The sequence below is a fragment of the Aptenodytes patagonicus genome, chromosome 1, assembly GCF_965638725.1.
Source record: "Aptenodytes patagonicus chromosome 1, bAptPat1.pri.cur, whole genome shotgun sequence".
NCBI classification, from domain to species: Eukaryota; Metazoa; Chordata; class Aves; order Sphenisciformes; family Spheniscidae; genus Aptenodytes; species Aptenodytes patagonicus.
In genome coordinates, this window is record NC_134949.1 from 29,457,470 (window position 1) to 29,477,090 (window position 19,621).

At 37.5% G+C, this 19,621-nt stretch overlaps 1 protein-coding gene across 4 annotated transcripts in view; it reads right to left on the bottom strand.

Moving 5' to 3' along the window:
* The window catches only part of FOXP2 (forkhead box P2), a 442,435-nt gene that overhangs the window by 361,229 nt on the left and 61,585 nt on the right, over nucleotides 1–19,621 (bottom strand). For 3 of the 4 annotated variants that reach the window (XM_076330603.1, XM_076330594.1, XM_076330558.1), the window contains exon 2: nucleotides 15,278–15,377. The gene's annotated coding sequence lies outside the window, so the exon portion shown is untranslated. Of the gene's footprint in view, nucleotides 1–15,277; nucleotides 15,425–19,621 lie in introns of all 4 variants that reach the window. The other variant, XM_076330568.1, reaches the window with a different exon arrangement.

A 19,621-nucleotide genomic window follows, 5' to 3' on the forward strand; every position in this document is an offset into this window, starting at 1 on the left:
CTGTAATTAAGTAACTTCTCAAACATATTTTTGATAAGGTAAACAGACTGATCTCCTTAAATATTTCACTGCAAGGCAATTTTCAAGCTCTTAAATCACTTTCATAATTGTTTCTGGCACCATCTCTAATTTTCCAAAAGGTTTTTTTGTTTTAGATGTGGCCACAAGAACCATAAGCTGAAATTAGTCTGTTTACCAATGCAGTATAAAAAGATAAATTCACATCTTTGCTGACATTTGGTTGCCTGTACATCCAGCACAGTTCTTTCTCTGTTGCACAGCATACTGTGTTTTCTCCTCAGAAAAAAAGATCATATGAATGAGGTTTTTTGTGACAAAGCAGTGTGCAAGCAAGTATCAGCAGAACTTGGCAATAACAAGGAACCTTAACTATCTGGTCATCTTTTTGGAGAGGAGACAGCAGGACACAGGCTATCCAGAAATGTGTTGGCAACCATTTTTCAGTACAGAAACTAAGGAAAACACTCAAAACAAAAAATGTTTTAGATTCTACTTCAACCTTCAACTCACTGGAAACGTGAAAATTGAGGGCAGCTTGGTTGAAAGAAACCATAACATGAGAGAACTCCCATTTCTAAGGAAGGGAAGGAGAAGGGAGAATAGGAGAATAAAGTCAATGGAGATTACAGAAGAGGACTTGGATAAATGAATTGGTGGCCAAGATCCTGCGAAAGGTAACTCGAAGGGAAGAAAAAAGAGTTCAAGAGAGCTGGCAGTTCCATAAATGACATTTAAGGCCTAAGAGCAAACTAAGTCAATGTTGGAAAAGGCTAAATCATAAACTCTTCAAGGACCTGCAACTTAAGAAGAGTACAGATCCATGAACACAAGTATGCAAGAGAGAAAAACATGACAATACAGGGAGAAAGTCAGAAGGGCAAAAACAGAAAGTGAAATATAACTTCCAAAAAAATTGAATTAGTAGCAAGAAAGCATTTTTTACATTCCTTAATAGCAGTAGGAAAATTCAAGAAAGAGTTGATTAGGCTATTTGCCGAAGATACAAAGACAAATATATTTTGCTTAGTCTTTGATATCAAAGACAAGTACAATCTGATAGCTAAAACTAGTGACAAAAGGGATAAAAAATTAAGAGTAGAACAGGGAAAACAGATGAAAAGACACTTCAGTAAGTTAGATGCTGTCAGATCAGCTGAGCCTAATCCAGCTCATACTTAGGATAGGTAAGAACATGATGTTGACTTGTGCTGTGAAGCCAGCTGAAGAATGCCAAACTCCAATGCCACCAATGCCTCACTGCACTGAAATTTTGCTAACCTGTCATTTATAGCTACTTAAAACCAAATCAGTGAAATTATAAGAGTTTAAAATAATCTTTATTTTTGAAATGTACTTTTAACTCAAATCAATCCAGTGACTAAGGTTTCTACCCCTTATTCCCACAAACAGCTGCATTGCCTCAATAGGTAGGACAGTTAACTGCAGTGCAAGGGACTCTAAGAGAATTAATTGAAATTCTTTCACAGCCATTAGCAATTTTTCAAAACTTTTAGAGAATGGATGAAGTTCCAGACCAATGCGAAGGGAAAAATCCACTGCCTGTCTTAAAAAGGTGAAAAAAAGAGGAGGTTAAGGAATGACAGATTTGTCCAATTAGTTTCAGTTCCTGGAATATTCTTGAGAAAAACAAGACCAACAGGATTTTTTTTTCTTTTTTACAACAAGAAAATAAATACCTGCCAATATAGTTTTGTCATGAGCAAAATCTGGCAAGCCAATTAAATTTCTCCTTCAATAGAAAAATAGTTTGTGAATGGGAAAGAAGCAGTGGATGACATATAAAAAGAAGTGGATGACTCATAAAAAGCAGCTAAGGAAACAAAGACTGAATTAAACTATTTTAAGGCAAACACAAAACGTGTTCAAAAATTTGATGTAGAGACTAGTAATAAAAGAAGGACATTATGAATGGGGCTGAACAGGGGTCCATCCTGGTCTGGTGCACTGGGTGTTTTCTTTCATAACTTGGACGGTGAAATGGTCATCCATATAGAAACTGTACTTTTAAAATTCTCAGATGATGCTAAGTTTGAGAGAGAGAAAGACAGGAAAACATTGGTCCTTCTTTCATGGAGTTTACCAAAAGTAGTAGGAAATTACATTTAATTAAAGATGTACACACATAAAAGTACATTTTCATAATTTTGAAGAGTTATTAAGAACCATGAGTCAGTTCTGAAGCAGCTGAACTCACAGTTACATCAAACGCAGTTTAAAACCCATAATCATTTGATTGGATGGCATCAACATGTAGCAACAATAGCTCAATCTGTGCACTGCACTTAGACCTATGTTTTGAAGTATATCCCATTTTCTTCTTAACCGTCTTTCTCCACCAGACTTTTCTCAGCTCTGCATTGATACATAACAGAGGGCCACAGACATAGTCTGGAAGATGTCAGACACTCAGTTCTGACCATCCCACCCTTTGAACGCATTGTACTACCAACTGTTGGTGATTCTTGGTCGTAACTGCTGGGACAGAGTGAGCCAGCACTACCACCGGTATTAGAATACTAATGGCATAACTGACAGCGTATTTCAGCTTGCTGGGATATTATCAGTGAACTTTCTGGGGGCATGTGGCCATGTGGAAGACACCTCGCTCATCCCACCTACATAGCTGAATACAGGCTGTACACTGTCTGCCCAGTCACAAAGGCTTCACGTCACCCTCACCCTCAACTCCTGTTCCTGTAGATGCCACTCTTCTACCTCAACTGGCAAGCTGATTTTTTGTCTAGGCAGCATGATCAGCGAGGAGCTGCTATCAAGGGGCCTGTCAACTCATGCACATGCACCTCATGTTGTGCAGACAACACTTCGGCAGGTATGTCACCATGGAAAAGCAGGGCTGCTCTGCTGACGTTCTCCCTGCCAGAATGCAGTACCCATGCCGTAGGACCATCCCAGAGATAATTTAGTGTATTCCCCGTGGGACCGCCGGACGCTGCCCAGATGGCTGTCAGGAGTGCTGCGCAAGAGCAGCCTGCAACAGCAGATACAACTACCATAATTGTGCTATATTAACCAAGCAACATCAATGCTGTATTAGAGGCCCATGAGAAAAATGTGAGTTTGGACTGATGGACTGATTCCTACTTATTTGAGGCTGCATAGAATACGGTGAATGAATGGTGGCAATTTGCTTTTCGTGCACTAAGAAGTGTATGTGTTTGGGTAATAAAGTAACAAATAGAAAATATACTTTTCAGGAATATACCTACAATTACGGAAGTATAGAAACTTCAGAAAAATATGTTATGTAAATACACTTTAGTGAAGAATTTAGACAAGGCATCTCAGAAGACAAAAATAAATACATAAATTGATTTAATTTACAAAAGATAAGCTATTGAGACCTAGATATGTAATATTCATTATTCCTTAATATTTGAGGTAAAATATCAGCAAAACTACAAAATGAAACGAAACGGCTTCCTATTTTCTTGCATATTAAATTAAAGATGTCTTGACCTTCTAAGATGAAATTGCTTCCCTGCATTTCCAAGATCTGATTCTAACCTGATTATCTATTTGATCTTCTTTATCAGATCATACAGAACATGCAGAAGAAGAAAAGAACCATTTCCCAATGCATTGGCTGTCACGGTATTAAAAAATACTGCTTCTGGATTTCATATCCAGCTATTTCCTAGACACCTTCCATTGTTCTGTCCATCTTTGATGCATAGGTAGTGTGGTCAAGTGAATGCTGCTATTGAAACCTAGAATTTTGCATTTCTCAAGTGCAGCCCAAACGTTGCATCTATAGGGGTTTTTTGCATTTAATTTCCTAGGTTCCTTTTAGGGCAAAAAAAGGAAAAAGTCCTTAAGGCAATATAAGCACTTAATCCAACTCAAATACTAAAGAGGACATAACCTTTTAAATCATCTTAAATATTTACGATGCCATAAGCTCTTAAACTTCCTGGAATACTTAGCCTTCCTTAAAACCTCACAGTACTCCAAGTCCCTAGAGCAACATAAGCACCTAAACTGCTTCAAATCCTTCCAAAGGACACAACCTTTAAACCAACATTCAGGGTCTAATTTTTAGAAATATTTTTGTTTCTTCAGGCACAGTTCTGCCTGGTTTTGTCCACAAATCAGGTAGCTATTTAAGCACTATTCACATGCTTCCCTTGACACAATACTTTCATCTCATGGAAGACGTGTGCATGGAAAAGACCTAAAGCACCCTGCTGCACCAGGAAAGTCAATGCAAGTAATGGAAATGATTCCCTTGGTGCTAAACCTGGCCAGCACTCAGCTTCACAGAAAGAGAAGTAACAGAAACACAAGACAGTCACCAAAGCCTTCACAGCACCTTGTTCGTACCTTTAAGCAATGCCTGATGATGAATCAAGCCAAGTTCGTAATACTTCACCATCAACTTATGGTAGCAATCAAGAAATCACAAAATTTGACATCTGCAACAGCAGCAGCAAATGTGATCTCTGGGTGGGAACCCAACAGCAAGTATTAAAAATAGAGCCAGTGTACAAGTCACATTTAAGAAGCATTCAGTTAACATGTACACAACCACACACTGCTTCAGGACTTTAATTCTTCAGGATGGTGTCACCCCCCATTCATTTTCTAGCCTGATTTATCTTTTTAACAACCGTGTGGTGAACTTAAGTCACTCTGTTTCCTTCCTCCATAAGCCTTTCAGATAGGTCTGGACTAAGCAGAAAAACCTTTCAGAGTAAAGCAATCTTACACATACTAACTTGAAAGGTAAAGGTATTTCTCCTTCCAGAATTTCCTGGTTCAGGCTTTCAGTGTTTCCTATGGCCTAGGAAGGGAATTGTCCATGTTCCACTCCAAAGGATATCTCATTTTTTCTTCCAAGAGTGAGTGGAGCGTTAAGTGAAACATTAGTGTTATAGATGCTCTCGAGCAGTTAAGAAAAGTTATCAACATTTGGGGTTTTTTTAGTTTTGAAATTCACATGACAGGTAGTAAATGGTAGGTCAGAGTCATGTTGCTCCTTCTTAGGATGTAAATAAAGGTAAAGCATCTTCAGAGCACACTTAAAAAGTCACATTTATCAGACTTTTGCAAAAGCAAAGTCACTGAATATATGCATCTGCAATTTTTTAAAACTTATTTTTACATGAATCATAAGCCATGCCAATAAAAGTGCTGTTATCCATCAATGAATGAAAAACTTGAAATATACAACTTAACATTAAAAAATTTACCATATGTTGATGTTTCAACATGTTAAAAATCTGAATGTTTGGAAGCTATATGGCAATGGCTTAACAGTTTTGAAGAGTCTGTGTTTATGGTGAGCCCTGTGAGCAATTACGACATTGTGCAAAACATTATAAAGTCCATTTTATCAGCTTTTCCATTTTCTTTGTACCTTTACCCTCTGACCAAAGAAATCAGTCGATGCTCAAATATTTGACTACCTCACCCTATAGTGGTTGGTCTAACACCACTGAGAGTTAATGGGCAATTCATAACTAATGCCTCCTGTCATTCACCTGGTCTGTTTTCCCTAAATTGCCACCAACTCTTCTTTTTCTCCTTTTCCTTGACCTCTTTTATATATATTTACAAACTGCCTATTTGTTACATCCCATGATACTCAGTTTCACCTATGAGCACAGAACAGGTACAAACTTTTAATCTATTTGAGTCAGTGTCACTGTTTAAAAAATTATGCAAAAACATGTATAATTTTAAATTATGAAACAGCAAGCTGCAGTGGATACAAATGTTGGCTTTTGAGTAATTCCTAAACACAGTATTTGGGTTTTTACCTTTGGCACTTCAGAAGTATCATCTTACTGTTTCACAGCATGCTACCGAAGTAACTATCTACTGACTCAATTTCAAGAACACGGGACCGGGTAAGTCACTAACTCAGTGCTATACATAGTCTCATGGAAACAAAATATTGGCTGATGGACCAAAAGCAAAGACTTTGATAAATAAGAGCTCATAAATCATGGTTAAGTGTCCAATGAAGAACTACAGATAACAGCATATAGCAATTTCATTTACAAACACTGATTAGGATAGAAAAACTCTAGAAACGTGCACAAAAAGATTAGAAACCTGGGCACAAAGCAGGGAGACTCTGTTTAGAAAAGCAGACTAAATGCTTCATCTTACACACAATGAGGAGAGCAGCATGTACTACAGCCGATGCCCTGTCCAATGAACTACCTCATCAATATTGCTGCTATCAGCAATACTCTTTACTATGTGCCATACTAAATTCAGCATAATATACATGTATGTGTGTGTGTGCGTATATATACACCACCCCCCCCCCAATTTATTACAGTACAGAAGATGATAGAAGATTACGAAGAAAAGACACTCAATTTTTGGCTTTTGATATTAGCTTCCATTTTTTTCCTAACTATTGATAAACAAGCAGTAAGTTTGCTATTGCTTCATTTATCATATAACCATAGAAAAGGGAGCTGAAAAAGACAGCCCTCCACAGGTCATCTAGCTCTCCTCTTCAAGGTATCTGTTTAATGTTTCCCTTAGAAATGTGAATAGAGAAGGTGAGATCAAAAATTCAAAACATCATCCTTTAAATGACAGTTTTAATGGAAACAGACTAGATAAAAACAACCCCTGCTTCAGTACAGTTTTAAACATACAAAATAAAAATAGCCCACTGGTCATATAAGTACATGTGAATATTGGAAAACATTTTAATTCTGGAAGAGACCTCTACAGTTACAGACTCTAATCCGCTATCTGAGCAAAAAGTGGAAATATTGCATTACTCACAGATAAAAAAGGTGGGCGGTTTTTTACAGACTTTTTTATGACAAGGATCCCCGTGGTCTTATTTAACTAAGAAAATATCTACATTAGGAAATAGTGGAGCCCAACAAGAATGGCCTTGTACACCAGAACAGCTGGAGCCAAGCACTTTACACCCTTGCGACGTGCTTCAGGGCACTTTATTTTGTACTACTGCACACTTTTGGTCCATTTTTGGAGTACTTGCCCTTGTCTAGCTTCATCATCAGGAAGGTTCAAAGGGAAGCTATTTTACCCTGATACTTCTGAAGTGCAGTCCTGATTTGAACTAAAATACTAACGGAGATGCTACCGAAGCCTAGTAGTACTAAGATGATAACCATTTTCTGTTCTATGTACAGACCACATTATTTTTTTTGTACAGCAGTTTGTAAAGATTTCTTTTGCTGTGGCAGATTTGTATCTTTTATCTCTTCAGACAACTGAGTATTTCCAGCCATAGGCAGGGACTCAGCTTCATAAGCCAACTCCAGTATAGGAGCAACTCATTTGCAGACAATGAAGAGCTTTGGAATTTAGCTGTAGGGCTTCAAACCAAATTTCTCCAAAGACACAGGAGGTCTCAACTTCAAAATACCCAAAGGTTTCTATTTCATCACAAATTTTAGAGGATTTTACAGTAATGTATGCATGTTAGGGGATTTAGCATGATAAACTTCAACATGCATGCACTAGATTATTGCAAAATCAATTAAAATTAATCTAGAAAAATTTTATCAGTCACTGATTTTTGCAGTTGAAAAAATAGAAGTACATCTTTTACTAACATATGGCTGAGGATTGCTCACAAGAGACTGCACAGTTTCAGATAGTTCATCTGGAGCCCATCTCCCCACGTTGAACATTTTCATCAGAAACAAGAACTGAGAGATAATGACCTCTTGGGGGAAGGTTGATGACCTCGATTCTGCTCTCAATAATTGTCTCAGAAATCATTTATCAAATCTTGCAAAAATACAGGTATAAGATGCACCCTGAGAATCAAAATACTATTTAACTGCCCCACTGAAGAGCTCTTTCTCACTAAAAGACCTGATGACAGACCATTTTTTCGCCTGAGCAAAGATACCAGTTAAAACTGTGTTTCTTTCTCTGACAGAGTAAAATTAGGGGAAGGAGGTGGAGAGAAAGGGGATCACATTTTAGTTTTATTCCACCGATGATGCTGCCTGTCACTAAAAGATGAAGGGCTGAAATCCCATCAGTCTGGATTTGCAGATCTGAGGATGAAGAATTAGTATTTTTCTGTTTTTGCAGAAAACTCCTTGATGTATGGCTCCATTATTGAATGTTAACAGCTGCAGTTTAAATTACAAATGAGGTTCTATTAGCATAACCCGTAGTTGGTTTCTATTTAAAAATATGATTTTAGCCAAAATTGTGTCAGCTGAGAACGTACATGTTTTCATTTGTTGCTACAGATAAAGGAGAGAAGCAATTTTATATTTCATTACTGCAAAATACGAGGTCTAGAATAGCAAAAACATTAAAGAATACTTTTAAGATACTATTGATATCTCCTCTGACAAAAGGGACAAGAGGAGAGTGAATGGTCCTTAGCAATGATGCAGAAAAGGCGGCCTTAAATAGGCAGCAGTGCTGATGGGGCAAAAACCAAAGCGTCTGTTACAGTTGTCTCTCCAAACCAATTTTCTAAATAAGATTATTTAAAAAGCCCTAAATTGCATTGTAGAAAAACTGTTTAATTAGCTTTGGTTTCCATCATGGATGTTTTCATCAAAATACACTACACAACAGATGGTTTCTGCTCTTACACTTTGCGACTACAGTGTTTGTGCAACTACTGTCTTGCCCTTGGAAAAGCTGTTTGTGTTTAATGTATCTCATACCGATGGTTTTAACACATATAAATATGCTGGTTTTCTGACATATACATATATCAGCATATCAGAACTCATGAAATTGCTACTCTAAATGGCCAGGTTCCAACTGCACTGTGTTTGCACAGTGTTATTTTCCGTAATATTACACAGCGCTTCAAACTGCAAAACAGCAAGGGACGACAGTATTAATTCCAGGTATCTGAAGTTAACTCTTTTCATGCGAAGCAGTCAAAAACGTCGTCTTCACCACGGAGCACAGTCAAGGTCTAGGCACAATCCCCGCACGGCTCAGGGGATGCACATAACCCAATGGCGGAATCCGAAGAGACCCAGCAGCCCAAGCCAACCATCGCTGCAAGCAGCTGGACAATTTTGGATGATTTTGGGGTTGGGATGCTTACGCTGGAGTTACTGTCTGCCTGTACCAAGTCAATCCATTTCTCTATGCCTTAACATCTCCGTGTTGAAAATATTGATCGTGATACATACGACTGAAGCTTCCTGTATTATCTGTGTGCAGCATAGGCATGGTAACCAACATACAACAAAAAATGCTATTTCCGCATTCAGCCCACCTAATGATTTAAGTAGTCTTAGCAGTAATCCACAGGGGGTTAGGGTGATACTTAATTCATTAATGTTTTCCATAAAGTTATTTGAAATCCTCAGATGAAATGCATTGTATTATTATTATTATATATGTCATGACTTATGCCCCAAAGGATCTCACCATGCTTTGTTAACTGGATACAACAATCCCTTCATTACCATTCAAATGCTTCTACCTCTGAAGCATAGCACTTGCAGCTGTTTACCAACAGGCAGTAATCCTATATAAACATTTACCGATCTTACATGAAGAATATTGCGTTCCATTACAAATGCATGTTTCATACCATTTCCAATTCCTGAACGGCTCAATGCCAGGGAACTGCAACTGCATGCAGGAGGACACCAGAGTCTATAAAAATGGTCATTTCGGAGAAAGGTGTCTGCTTAGCTGGCATCCTTATTTAGTCTATCACCCATCTTTCACTCCCTTGTCCTTCAGGAAAGATACCTCAAATTAACTAATACGACTCCATCTCTCACGAAGTAGAAAATGAAGAAAATTGACAGTCAGAATGGGCATAAGGTCCAATTAATTGATGCTGTCAACCAAGTACTTCAGGAATCTAACCATCCAAAATCCACTGGAGACGAGAGCTTATATAGGCTGAAGAAATGAAGACACGCTGGTAAAGTTTTCCCTCCTCTCCTGCCTGCTTTGTGACTAGAGACAAGGTTCATAGCACATGGGTAGTTTTAGAAAAACTATCAATACATAGTCATACTTTCTAAAAATGCCTGCAACAATCAAAACATATTTCCCTTTTTTTCCTATTTGAAACTTCAGGTTGCCTTTAAATTTTGAGTCAGACCAACAACGTGATGGGAATTTTATTCACTACCTACATGGAATGGGATTGACCCCGTGTGGAATTTTCTATTATAAAAAAAACCCTGCTGATTTAGATGCCTGTGCTGTGGGTAACATTTGCTCTGTTCATTTTGTTGCAGTCATTAATGAGTTTCTCTAACGGATACTCCTCAGGTTTCTATACCCAGATTCACTCACTGGACCCAGATATTCTCAGCCTGTTGGATCTACTCAGTTTGAACCCTCTAACAGGGTCAGGACAAAATATCAATTATAAAATAAAATTTATAGTTCAATAAAAATACGCACAGTTCTTCACTACCCAAACATCCTCTGTTTAGTGGCATCTTGGCTGAACTGCCCTTTTCGTTTTCTCAGAACTAGGGTCTTTTTGGTGGATTCTTGTAATAATGCATAAAATGCCATTTAAAACTAAACATTCTTAAAGTAGTAAAAGGATAGGAATATTACAAATCCAACTCAAATAAAGCCAGACAATCATGAAAAAAATCAAGCCTATAAAACTTGTATCAACCACACAAAGAGCCAGCTTGTCAGCTTCAGCGAATTTCTGCGTATTTACCAGTGAGAATCTTGGCCAGCAAGTACTGATATGACAGTGTTTCTAAGGGAAATATTGTGTTCATGTTTACAGCACATGGCTTACTGAGATACAAACACCAGTGAATGTTATTTTGTGCAAATATTATATATATATAGAGAAAGATAAAATACCTAAAAATTATTAACATGAGATTGTTTCCCTTCTCTAAGCACTTTCTTTAGGCCAATTTGCAAGTACTCTTTAAAAAAAAAAAAAATCCCTTCCTCAGGTTGAATGTAGATTCCAGGAGTCAGGTATTCTCTGTAGTTTTACACTGTTATACATGCACTCCGCTACTATGCAATACTTAACTAAATGTACCACTTCCTAAATAACAATGAAAAGATGGAAACAAAATGAAACAACCCAGATACAAAAAGTAATATTCAAAACAAAATTAAAACTGAAAGAAAAATTTGATACACCCCAATGAGGTTAATCAATCAGCCATAAGTGGAAGTATAGAAATACTGCTTACAATAAGCAATCATGCATTTCTCCTACAATGGGACAAGTATAATACTGAGACCATCTTTGAAGCATATTCTACTGTTGTCCACAGTTTCACAACAGTGATGTTAAAAACACATATGAAATAATTCAGGTAAGTCTAGCTGTCCAAGGTAATCGTTCCAACATATGGTAATTAGCCACAAAAAGACAAAGTTACACTAACATTTCTTTGTCCTATGCCTATATCTTAACTAAAAGCAAATAGGAACGTTGTACGTTCCTTCTAATGCCTTTTAGACCCGTTCAACTATTCCATGGCAAGAAAGTACTCCCCACATACGGCCCTTATCCATGAACACTGCAACTGAGGAAGGTGGTATGTTATCGTCCTGTGTTAGGCGATGTAGTTGCTGTTACTCACCGACAGCAGTTTAAATTACTGAAGAAATCTACAATACTTCAATACAAATGGGAAATAGCATTTCATCACAATCTCATTTAATAGAACACATTATCAATATCAGTTGATAGTAGAGCCATCTTTTTCAAATTGGAAAGTCATCTAATTACTTGCTTTTAAAAATTAGTTAAAAGCGCATTTTCATCTGTTATATTAGCACCGTATTTTTTCATTCGGTCTTTTCTTGCAAGCAATACTAAAGCAACAATGCTAGAATCTCATGATACATCACTTTTACTATCTTACTAAAAATTAAGTAATGACATGGAGTCAAAACATTTGCATTTCTCAACCTAGAGACAAAAAATAAGAAAAAATTCAAAATCCATTGATATTTCATAGTTAAAATGTCATTTGAAAAGCATTTTTTTAATGGTTACATACAACGTCTAAGCAATATGGAAAATGTCCTTTTAATAAGCTCATATGCATCACCATAACCACAAAGAAATAATTTCAAGAAGAAGTTTACTCATGTGAAAGCAGGACGTTTTTGTCAATGTCAGCGGTAACATTCCTGCCTCTTAAGTCTCGCATTATGTCACATGAGATGGAATTTATCTGTCTTAACATAATAGAAAAGTTAGATGTCTAAATTTGTGCCGGTCACCTTAGGCTTTTATTTTCAGTGACAAGAAACAGGCATCTCCAAACGATGAATCATCTCATCTTAAGACAGACATAAAAAGAGGCTATGGGAATCCTCCCCTGGAAGCCTCCATCTCTCTTCACTGACTAAAGAAGCCTACAGTGACCATCTCAGATTTAGAACACCTACGTTTTTAGATGGCTAATGTCAGGGGAAATTAATCCCACTCTTGACATCCTTCTCAAAGAGTACATGGGAAAAGTAAGCATAAGATGCAGAAAAACACAATTCTCAACAAGCATAAAAATCAAAATACACTGTCCCAGAAAAATTCAAAAAACAAGACCCTTTTGTGAAAATAACAGGGGATCTGTACATTTGAAATGTCATACAGTGTTTGATCTCCAAGCCAGGACAGACTCAGTAATTTCTAGGACCTTAAGAATATACAGAGAATATTTTGAGAATACGCTGACAAAGTAGTATGCCTCTTCTGATTATGAGTAAGCAGCAATTTTCAAAAGCTTATAATCCAGTGCAATAAGGATAGACGTTCAGAGGCATGGCAAAAGGCACATCTTATAACCCATTAAAGCTTCACTCTCAAATTTCAAGTCCTTGCTCAAAAGCAAAGCAGAGTTCCTAGACCTATTTTTAGAGCATTTTTTCCCCCATTTTCAGAAATGATACACCCACCTCACGGAAGCTTTTGAAAAGACATTCAGCCTGTAGCAAAACTGTAGACAGAAAATGTCTGCCAAACTAATCGAAGTTGAAAATCAAGAAAACTGACATTTAAAGAGTGAGTTCCTTTTCCCTAAGTATTTCAAAACACAAGGAAGGCCCTGAATCACACATTCCTAGAAGACAGAAGATTATATTGTGAAGTGTCACTGTACATTTGCCCAGTTTTTTACATGTTTCCATTGGCATCCACTTGAATTACAGACTGTCCCAGAATGGCCATTTGCAAGTACCTGAAAACAGAGCTTATAATGAAATTGTTAGGCTGCTTTATAGGTCTCATTGACCTCTGGCGAGACTTCAGGAAGACAGCTATTTCTATTGTGGATTAATGGATCTCTTCTCCAAGGCTTTGTCCCTAGTTTTGTCCTTTTTTTTTCCAAACACAAAATGATACTAAAAATGTATCTTCCTTTCCACGGATCAAGTGAAAAAGGTACTCACTTTAAACATCCAAAATCCCCATCATGTGACTGTCCATATCACGTGAATTATGGTGCTAATTCATAGCTAAAAAGTATTTTCACAGACTTCAATGTGATTTTCAGTTATATTCACGAGTCTTTAAATATAATTTAACACATTTTAGAAAGCTTGCAACTTCTGCCATCCCTCATCTTTAGCCAAAACTTAACTAAAAGCCTAAACTGAATAGCTAAATACATCAAAATAGGAAAAACAAAACAATAATAATTAAAAAATTAATATATTACAAAATAAAATAGCAGAATCTTGTCTGATTTTGCTTACCTATAAATATTCCCAGAATCATAGAATAGCTGAGGTTGGAAGGGACCTCAGGAGATTGTCTAGTTTAAACCCCTGCTCAAGCAGGGTTAGATGCAGCAGGCTGCTTGTCACCGTGTCCCATTGGGTTTTGAGCATCTCCATGGATGGAGACTCTACAGCCTCTTTCGGCAATCTGCTCCGGTGTTTGACCATCCTCAAGGTAACGAAGTTTTTTATATTATCTTCAAATGGAATTTTCTGTATTCAATTTGTACCCATTGCCTCTCATCCTGTTACTGGGCGCCAGTAAGAAAAGTCTGGCTCTGTCTTCTTTACACCCTCCCATCAGGTATTTAACGGGAGAATGAAATGTTATTCAGTACTTTACTGTTCAGGAGAGGCAAGGATGCTGTGCCTAAATTAGTACAACCGCTAATCATACGATACCACCCAACCCACACATCATGCTTGGTGCTATACAAAATCAGGCTAGCATTTTTAAGATTCAGAAATTATGTATGTATATATGAATTATACAGTATCATGCCTACACTATAGCTTACTATAAGACACCTGCTTACTTGCTAGCCATTTGTGACCATTTCCTGGTTTTGGAGATCTGAATTTTAATTTACAAAGGATATAAAAGACCCTGCACTACCAGTGTGAAATGCACAACAAAACAGTAGTTCCCCATTAAATAATAAGTAAGGGTGCCTCACTCAAGTTCTTCCACTCTTGTAAATGGCAGAGCACTAAAAGTATCTACAAGGTCTGAGACTACAGCTCACCAAGCAATTTAAGCTGCAGAAACTAGCACAGCTGCCAAAAGAAGCTATCGTGCACTCCCCCACACTTCTGGCTGCTAATTCCCACCCCCATCGCCCTTTGTACCAGTCACGGCCCTTGGACAGCCATATGGGAGAAGGCTGGGATAAACCCAGCTGAAAACAAAACCATACAAATAATTGCTTATTTCCAGCCAGACTCATTCTCCAAATTTATGAACAGCTACACATGCTGAGGGAGGATGACAATATGGGGAGGGGAAAAGAAGTTGGCACTGCTTCTTACACAGACATGCCAGGTTAAAGTGTTCATTGAACACTTAAGCTAAAGCTAAGCCATCAACAGAGAGACACAAGCTACTCACGGAATAATACTGAATTCCCTAGCCATTACTTTTAGGATGAGCTGGATCGGCCTCTGGAGATGCCTGCTTCTCTCCCGCGGGTAAGCAGAATCTAGGATGACTAACTGAGATTTAGCTGCTTAGTTTCTACGTATCTAAATTAACTCAGATCTAGATGAGTAGAAAATGGTAGAAAAACAGGTTTGTGATTCTTACAGCACTTCATTTCCATTAACAATTGCCATTTGGAAAAAAAAAATTGTAGTACAGCTTACCATCACACAAACATAGGAGGAATACGTATTTTCTGTATGCTCCACAAATTTCTTCCTAAACCATGTTTTACGTCTATAAGCAATACGTTTCAGTGACGTGGTACTGTATTCCTCCCACAGAGCATATAAATCCACAGTAGAAACAGCCACAGCCACAGTTCGGTTAGAAATCACTTACATTTCTTCGGAGTCACTTAGTCACCTTGCTGCGCTGTCGGAAGGGACGGTCTTTTTCTTTTTGCTCAAACTGGTCCTCCTTCCAGAAGTGTCTGTCAACTCTAGGGCAGACAAGGACAAAAGGTCCTTAATTTTCACTTGAAATTATCTAAGGGAAAGGAATACAGTAAGTGCAAGCATCCGTATTGTGTTTTATAGCAAGGTATTACAATCACCTCTTTAAAACACACTTCAGTACGTTTACAGGGCCACATTCTTACACACATGTACTGCACACCCTGGAAGAAATTCCACGTTTTACATCCTTCTTTCTTTGTATGAAACATGTAAAGTAGTCACTACTCCTAAAATAGTCACCTACTCCACGCCTGAGATTCATAATAACAAGATTGTATTATTTTAAAAAGTCTAAGTGTACAAATTAGAAGATAATTTCCCATTATTGATGATTTATGTTGCACCACCAAGAAATTTTGAATACTTTTGGCAGGGTTCAAGCAGGCAATCACAATTTTCTGAACACAGGTTCACTGGAAACAGTCTTGGTTACCCATTACTGATAAGTATTCTAATCTGAATCTCCTGTTAAACAAAACAGCTCTCTATTGCACTACATCTTAAGCTCAGAAAGTGAGACTTGGGGTTTATGACAGATAGCTTCATGAAAACTCAACTCACCACTCCATCAAAGTCAAAACCATAAATTGAATGTTAAAAATTAGTGGGAAAGGAATAAAGAACAAAGCATAACACATCATTTGCCACTGTATTAATCCCCATCTTGAAAAGCACGCTCCACTCTGGTGTCCAGCACAGAACACAACATAACAGAACTAATTAGCAAAGGTTCAGACAAGAAAACATACACGATCAAAGGCTTAGAATGGTTTCCATATGAGGAACAATTCAGTATGCCACACCTATCCAGACTGGAAAAGAGACAACTTAAGGGAGGGCATGACAGAAGACTACAAAAGCCTGAAGATGAAGAATTTGCACAGACATCATCTGTTCCCTATCCCTTGAACTCAGGAACTGCCTAGTGAAACTCAGGTGGTTGAATTCAGGTGGTGGTGTTGAATTCAACAAATTCTTATATCCGTTTTGCACTGATATATGCACCACACAAGAACTAGAATTACTGCATTAGGTACATAGGGAGTCTAGTCTTACTTGCATTTGAAATACAGGCTAGATCCTTTTGAACTGCAAAGTGAACTCCCATGGTTCTCTGTACTTTACTACATGCTTAATAAACTTGATTGACTTTTCCAAAATAGCATCACCACAGAAAAAAACCCCACAAAAGTCTTACTGTAAAGCAGCAGTAGCCTTCCTCTCCCCGGTCGACAGTCCCAGAGCAGCCAGGGCAGAGAGCTACAAAGCAAGGTTCTGCTTCTCAAGTTGTTCGCTGGTCTCATGTGTTTGAGTCTGTAACTTCATCCACGTGTTCCCACTCAGTTCAACGCTTACATAAATGCAGGTCAGCATCTCCATGTCCCAAGTTTCATCTCAAAGCAAACCTTAAAAATCATATACTCTGTATTCCAGTATCTCCTCTTTTGCTTTAATCTCTAGGATACAGCACTGTTTCTGATTTATTTTGGGTAAGTGCAGATCAATTAAAATTCCTTCAGGGAAGCCTTCTGAACCAGCAGAAAGTGAATGACTGTCATCAGGAACAAACACTTTTTGCTGTCACGGACTGGCATGTCACTTTTGAGAAAAAACTATGTTAATTAATTCTACCCATACCTACCAGGTGTACCAAAGGAATATAACCAGTCCCTCCTGCTGTCTTGCTAGATACAGATCTTTGTGCCTGTGAACTGAGTATCCCTATATGAAAACTTATGCATTGGCACATTATACGAAGCAGCAGCCTGTACTAGCACAAAAAAACATAACAGGACAAAAATAACTTTGTTCAGACATCAGTATGCAACCAAAGTCCCTTTTGCAAAATGCACGAATTAATACCCTAACGTTTCACCCAAAAATCAGAAAGCTTCCACTACATCTACACACAGATCTATTTATTAACATTCTTTTTAGACCCTACAGTGAGGAATTTGAATTACTGATACTTTTTTTGGTCAGCTTGATATATCGGATCAAAGTATGTTTACTGTTCTATCTATTCCCCCTCATCACTTCTACACTCTGCAAAAGAAGAGGCTGCTACGATGTTTGCTGTTCTGTTTGCTTCTGCAGCTCAAATGGTTACACTGAGGATGAAAGAAAATTCACTGTACAGCATGCTAATGATCAAAGACCCATGTACTACTGGCCTACAGCAACATTTTAGGCCACCTCTCCCTTCTACCATTTGTCCAACTTCTCTGTTTAGAATGTAAAATCTTAAGGGTAGGAATATAACCCATCCAGCTCAAAAGGAATCCAAGTTCTGTTTGATATCCTGCACGTCGCTGTGATACTAACTATAAATAAGAGCAAGCTGTAGCAAACAAGAACCAAATGTCTTAGAATTGATATATAAGCAAAGACAAGCTTCTCGCAAAATTGCAAAATTCACAGCAGTGGACTCCAGGTATACTACAGCAGGTAAAATACTATTGCAGGATAAACCCTTTTAAAACAATTTGACAGTAGTAATAACAACAATTCAGAATTATCATCGCCACTACTTCAACACTGGGAAAGAAAAACCATGAGAACAGGTATTAGAGGACGGCTGCCTACTAGTTGCCAAATAAAAGCTGTGCTTCTCACTCTTCCCATGTATGGCTTCAAGTTACAATTAAAAAGTTTACAAAATCTTCCTGCGAATGTGATCTTGGCTCTCTCACACAAGTGCACGTAAAGGGGGAAAAGCTGATATGCAATTACCTCAGTTGCAAGCGCTGGGAATCAACAGTTACCCAAAAAAGTGTGTAAACTAAGAACGCTTTCTTTTCAACCACTTGTTATATAATCCCATCTGAAGGTTAAACAAGCATTCATGCTTGCTTTAAAAATTTATTCCATATATTCCCTAATTCAATTATGCCCCGGTAGAAATCCACTTACATCAAAGATATATGAAGAAATTTTTACATGAAGAATTTCTTAGCTTATGTTTTTGATTTTTGAAACAGCACAGCAATACAAGTAACCTATAGGATAAAAGACACAAACATATTCCACAGTACACATATATTAATTTGTGATATTAAAGGCTACGCTTGTGTGCAAACTCACACGATTTCCGTAAGTTACCTAAGACACAAAGTAAAAGCTATACATGGTAACGTGTTCTTATCAGCTTTACTGTTACGGGACTTTTTTGGCAATTCATAAAGCCACAGCTACATTACAAAGCCATCCCAAATAAGCATTGATAAAATACTTTATCCCATGACTGCCACATATTTTTAGATTATGTTACAGAAAAATGTGTTAGAGTATTTGAGGACTATACAAGCAAGTTTCTCAATTGTTCTGGGATTATATACCTTATTTACAAAAAAGCCAGTGGCTCAGGTCCCTGACTAAATATGCTATAAAATTCCATTTTTGTTCATAAGCATCCTATTAATTTTACTTTCAATATCTATAGTCTATTGGGTAAAACTAAGTAAAAGACTAGTGCAAGATTTGGGCTGAATCATAGCATATAAACAACCAAGGACTGGATTGGAGTTTTGGTTTAAGATTGAATAATATTTACTCTAGTATGTAATTGTATAGTCAGCCTAATGTAGTATTACAATCATGTGTCTTTAGTACGGTGTTTATCTAAAAGCCTTTACCAAGAAATCTTATCTCACAAAAACATAAACTCACAAAACAATCACTGCTTTGCTAGTAAACGCTGGAACCTCTGTTAAGAAAGACGTATTAAAATACAGCAACAAAAGACACAAATATATCTGTGCAAAGGTGCCTTCCAGCTGGTCTCTGGTATCATGGTCCTAATCCGGAAACAACATAATGAGTAAACAAGAGATCAATCACAACATAAGTAATAAAAGAAGTGAAAGTGTTACACTGGAAACTTCCCTAAATGTTGTGCTATTAAACTGAACAAAGCTGTTTGGTTTGTCTGCAATTTGAGGAAGATTATTATGCTGTGATCAAAACACAATACTTCAGAAAACATCAGAGTTGGCACTACTTCCCTTCTTTCACATAATAAAAAGAGAAAAGCAGGACAAATGATCTATCTGCAGGTAAAATGGTCTTTCTACTACTAGAGCCCGTGCATCAGTGCCATTAAGATAACCAATAGTCTTCCCTATACGTTTATATAAATCTCCTGCAGGACCTGAAAACACCCACTAAAATTTGAAATATTTTAAAATCTAGTCCTCTCATCAGTTATATACTGAACTCTTCATCTTCT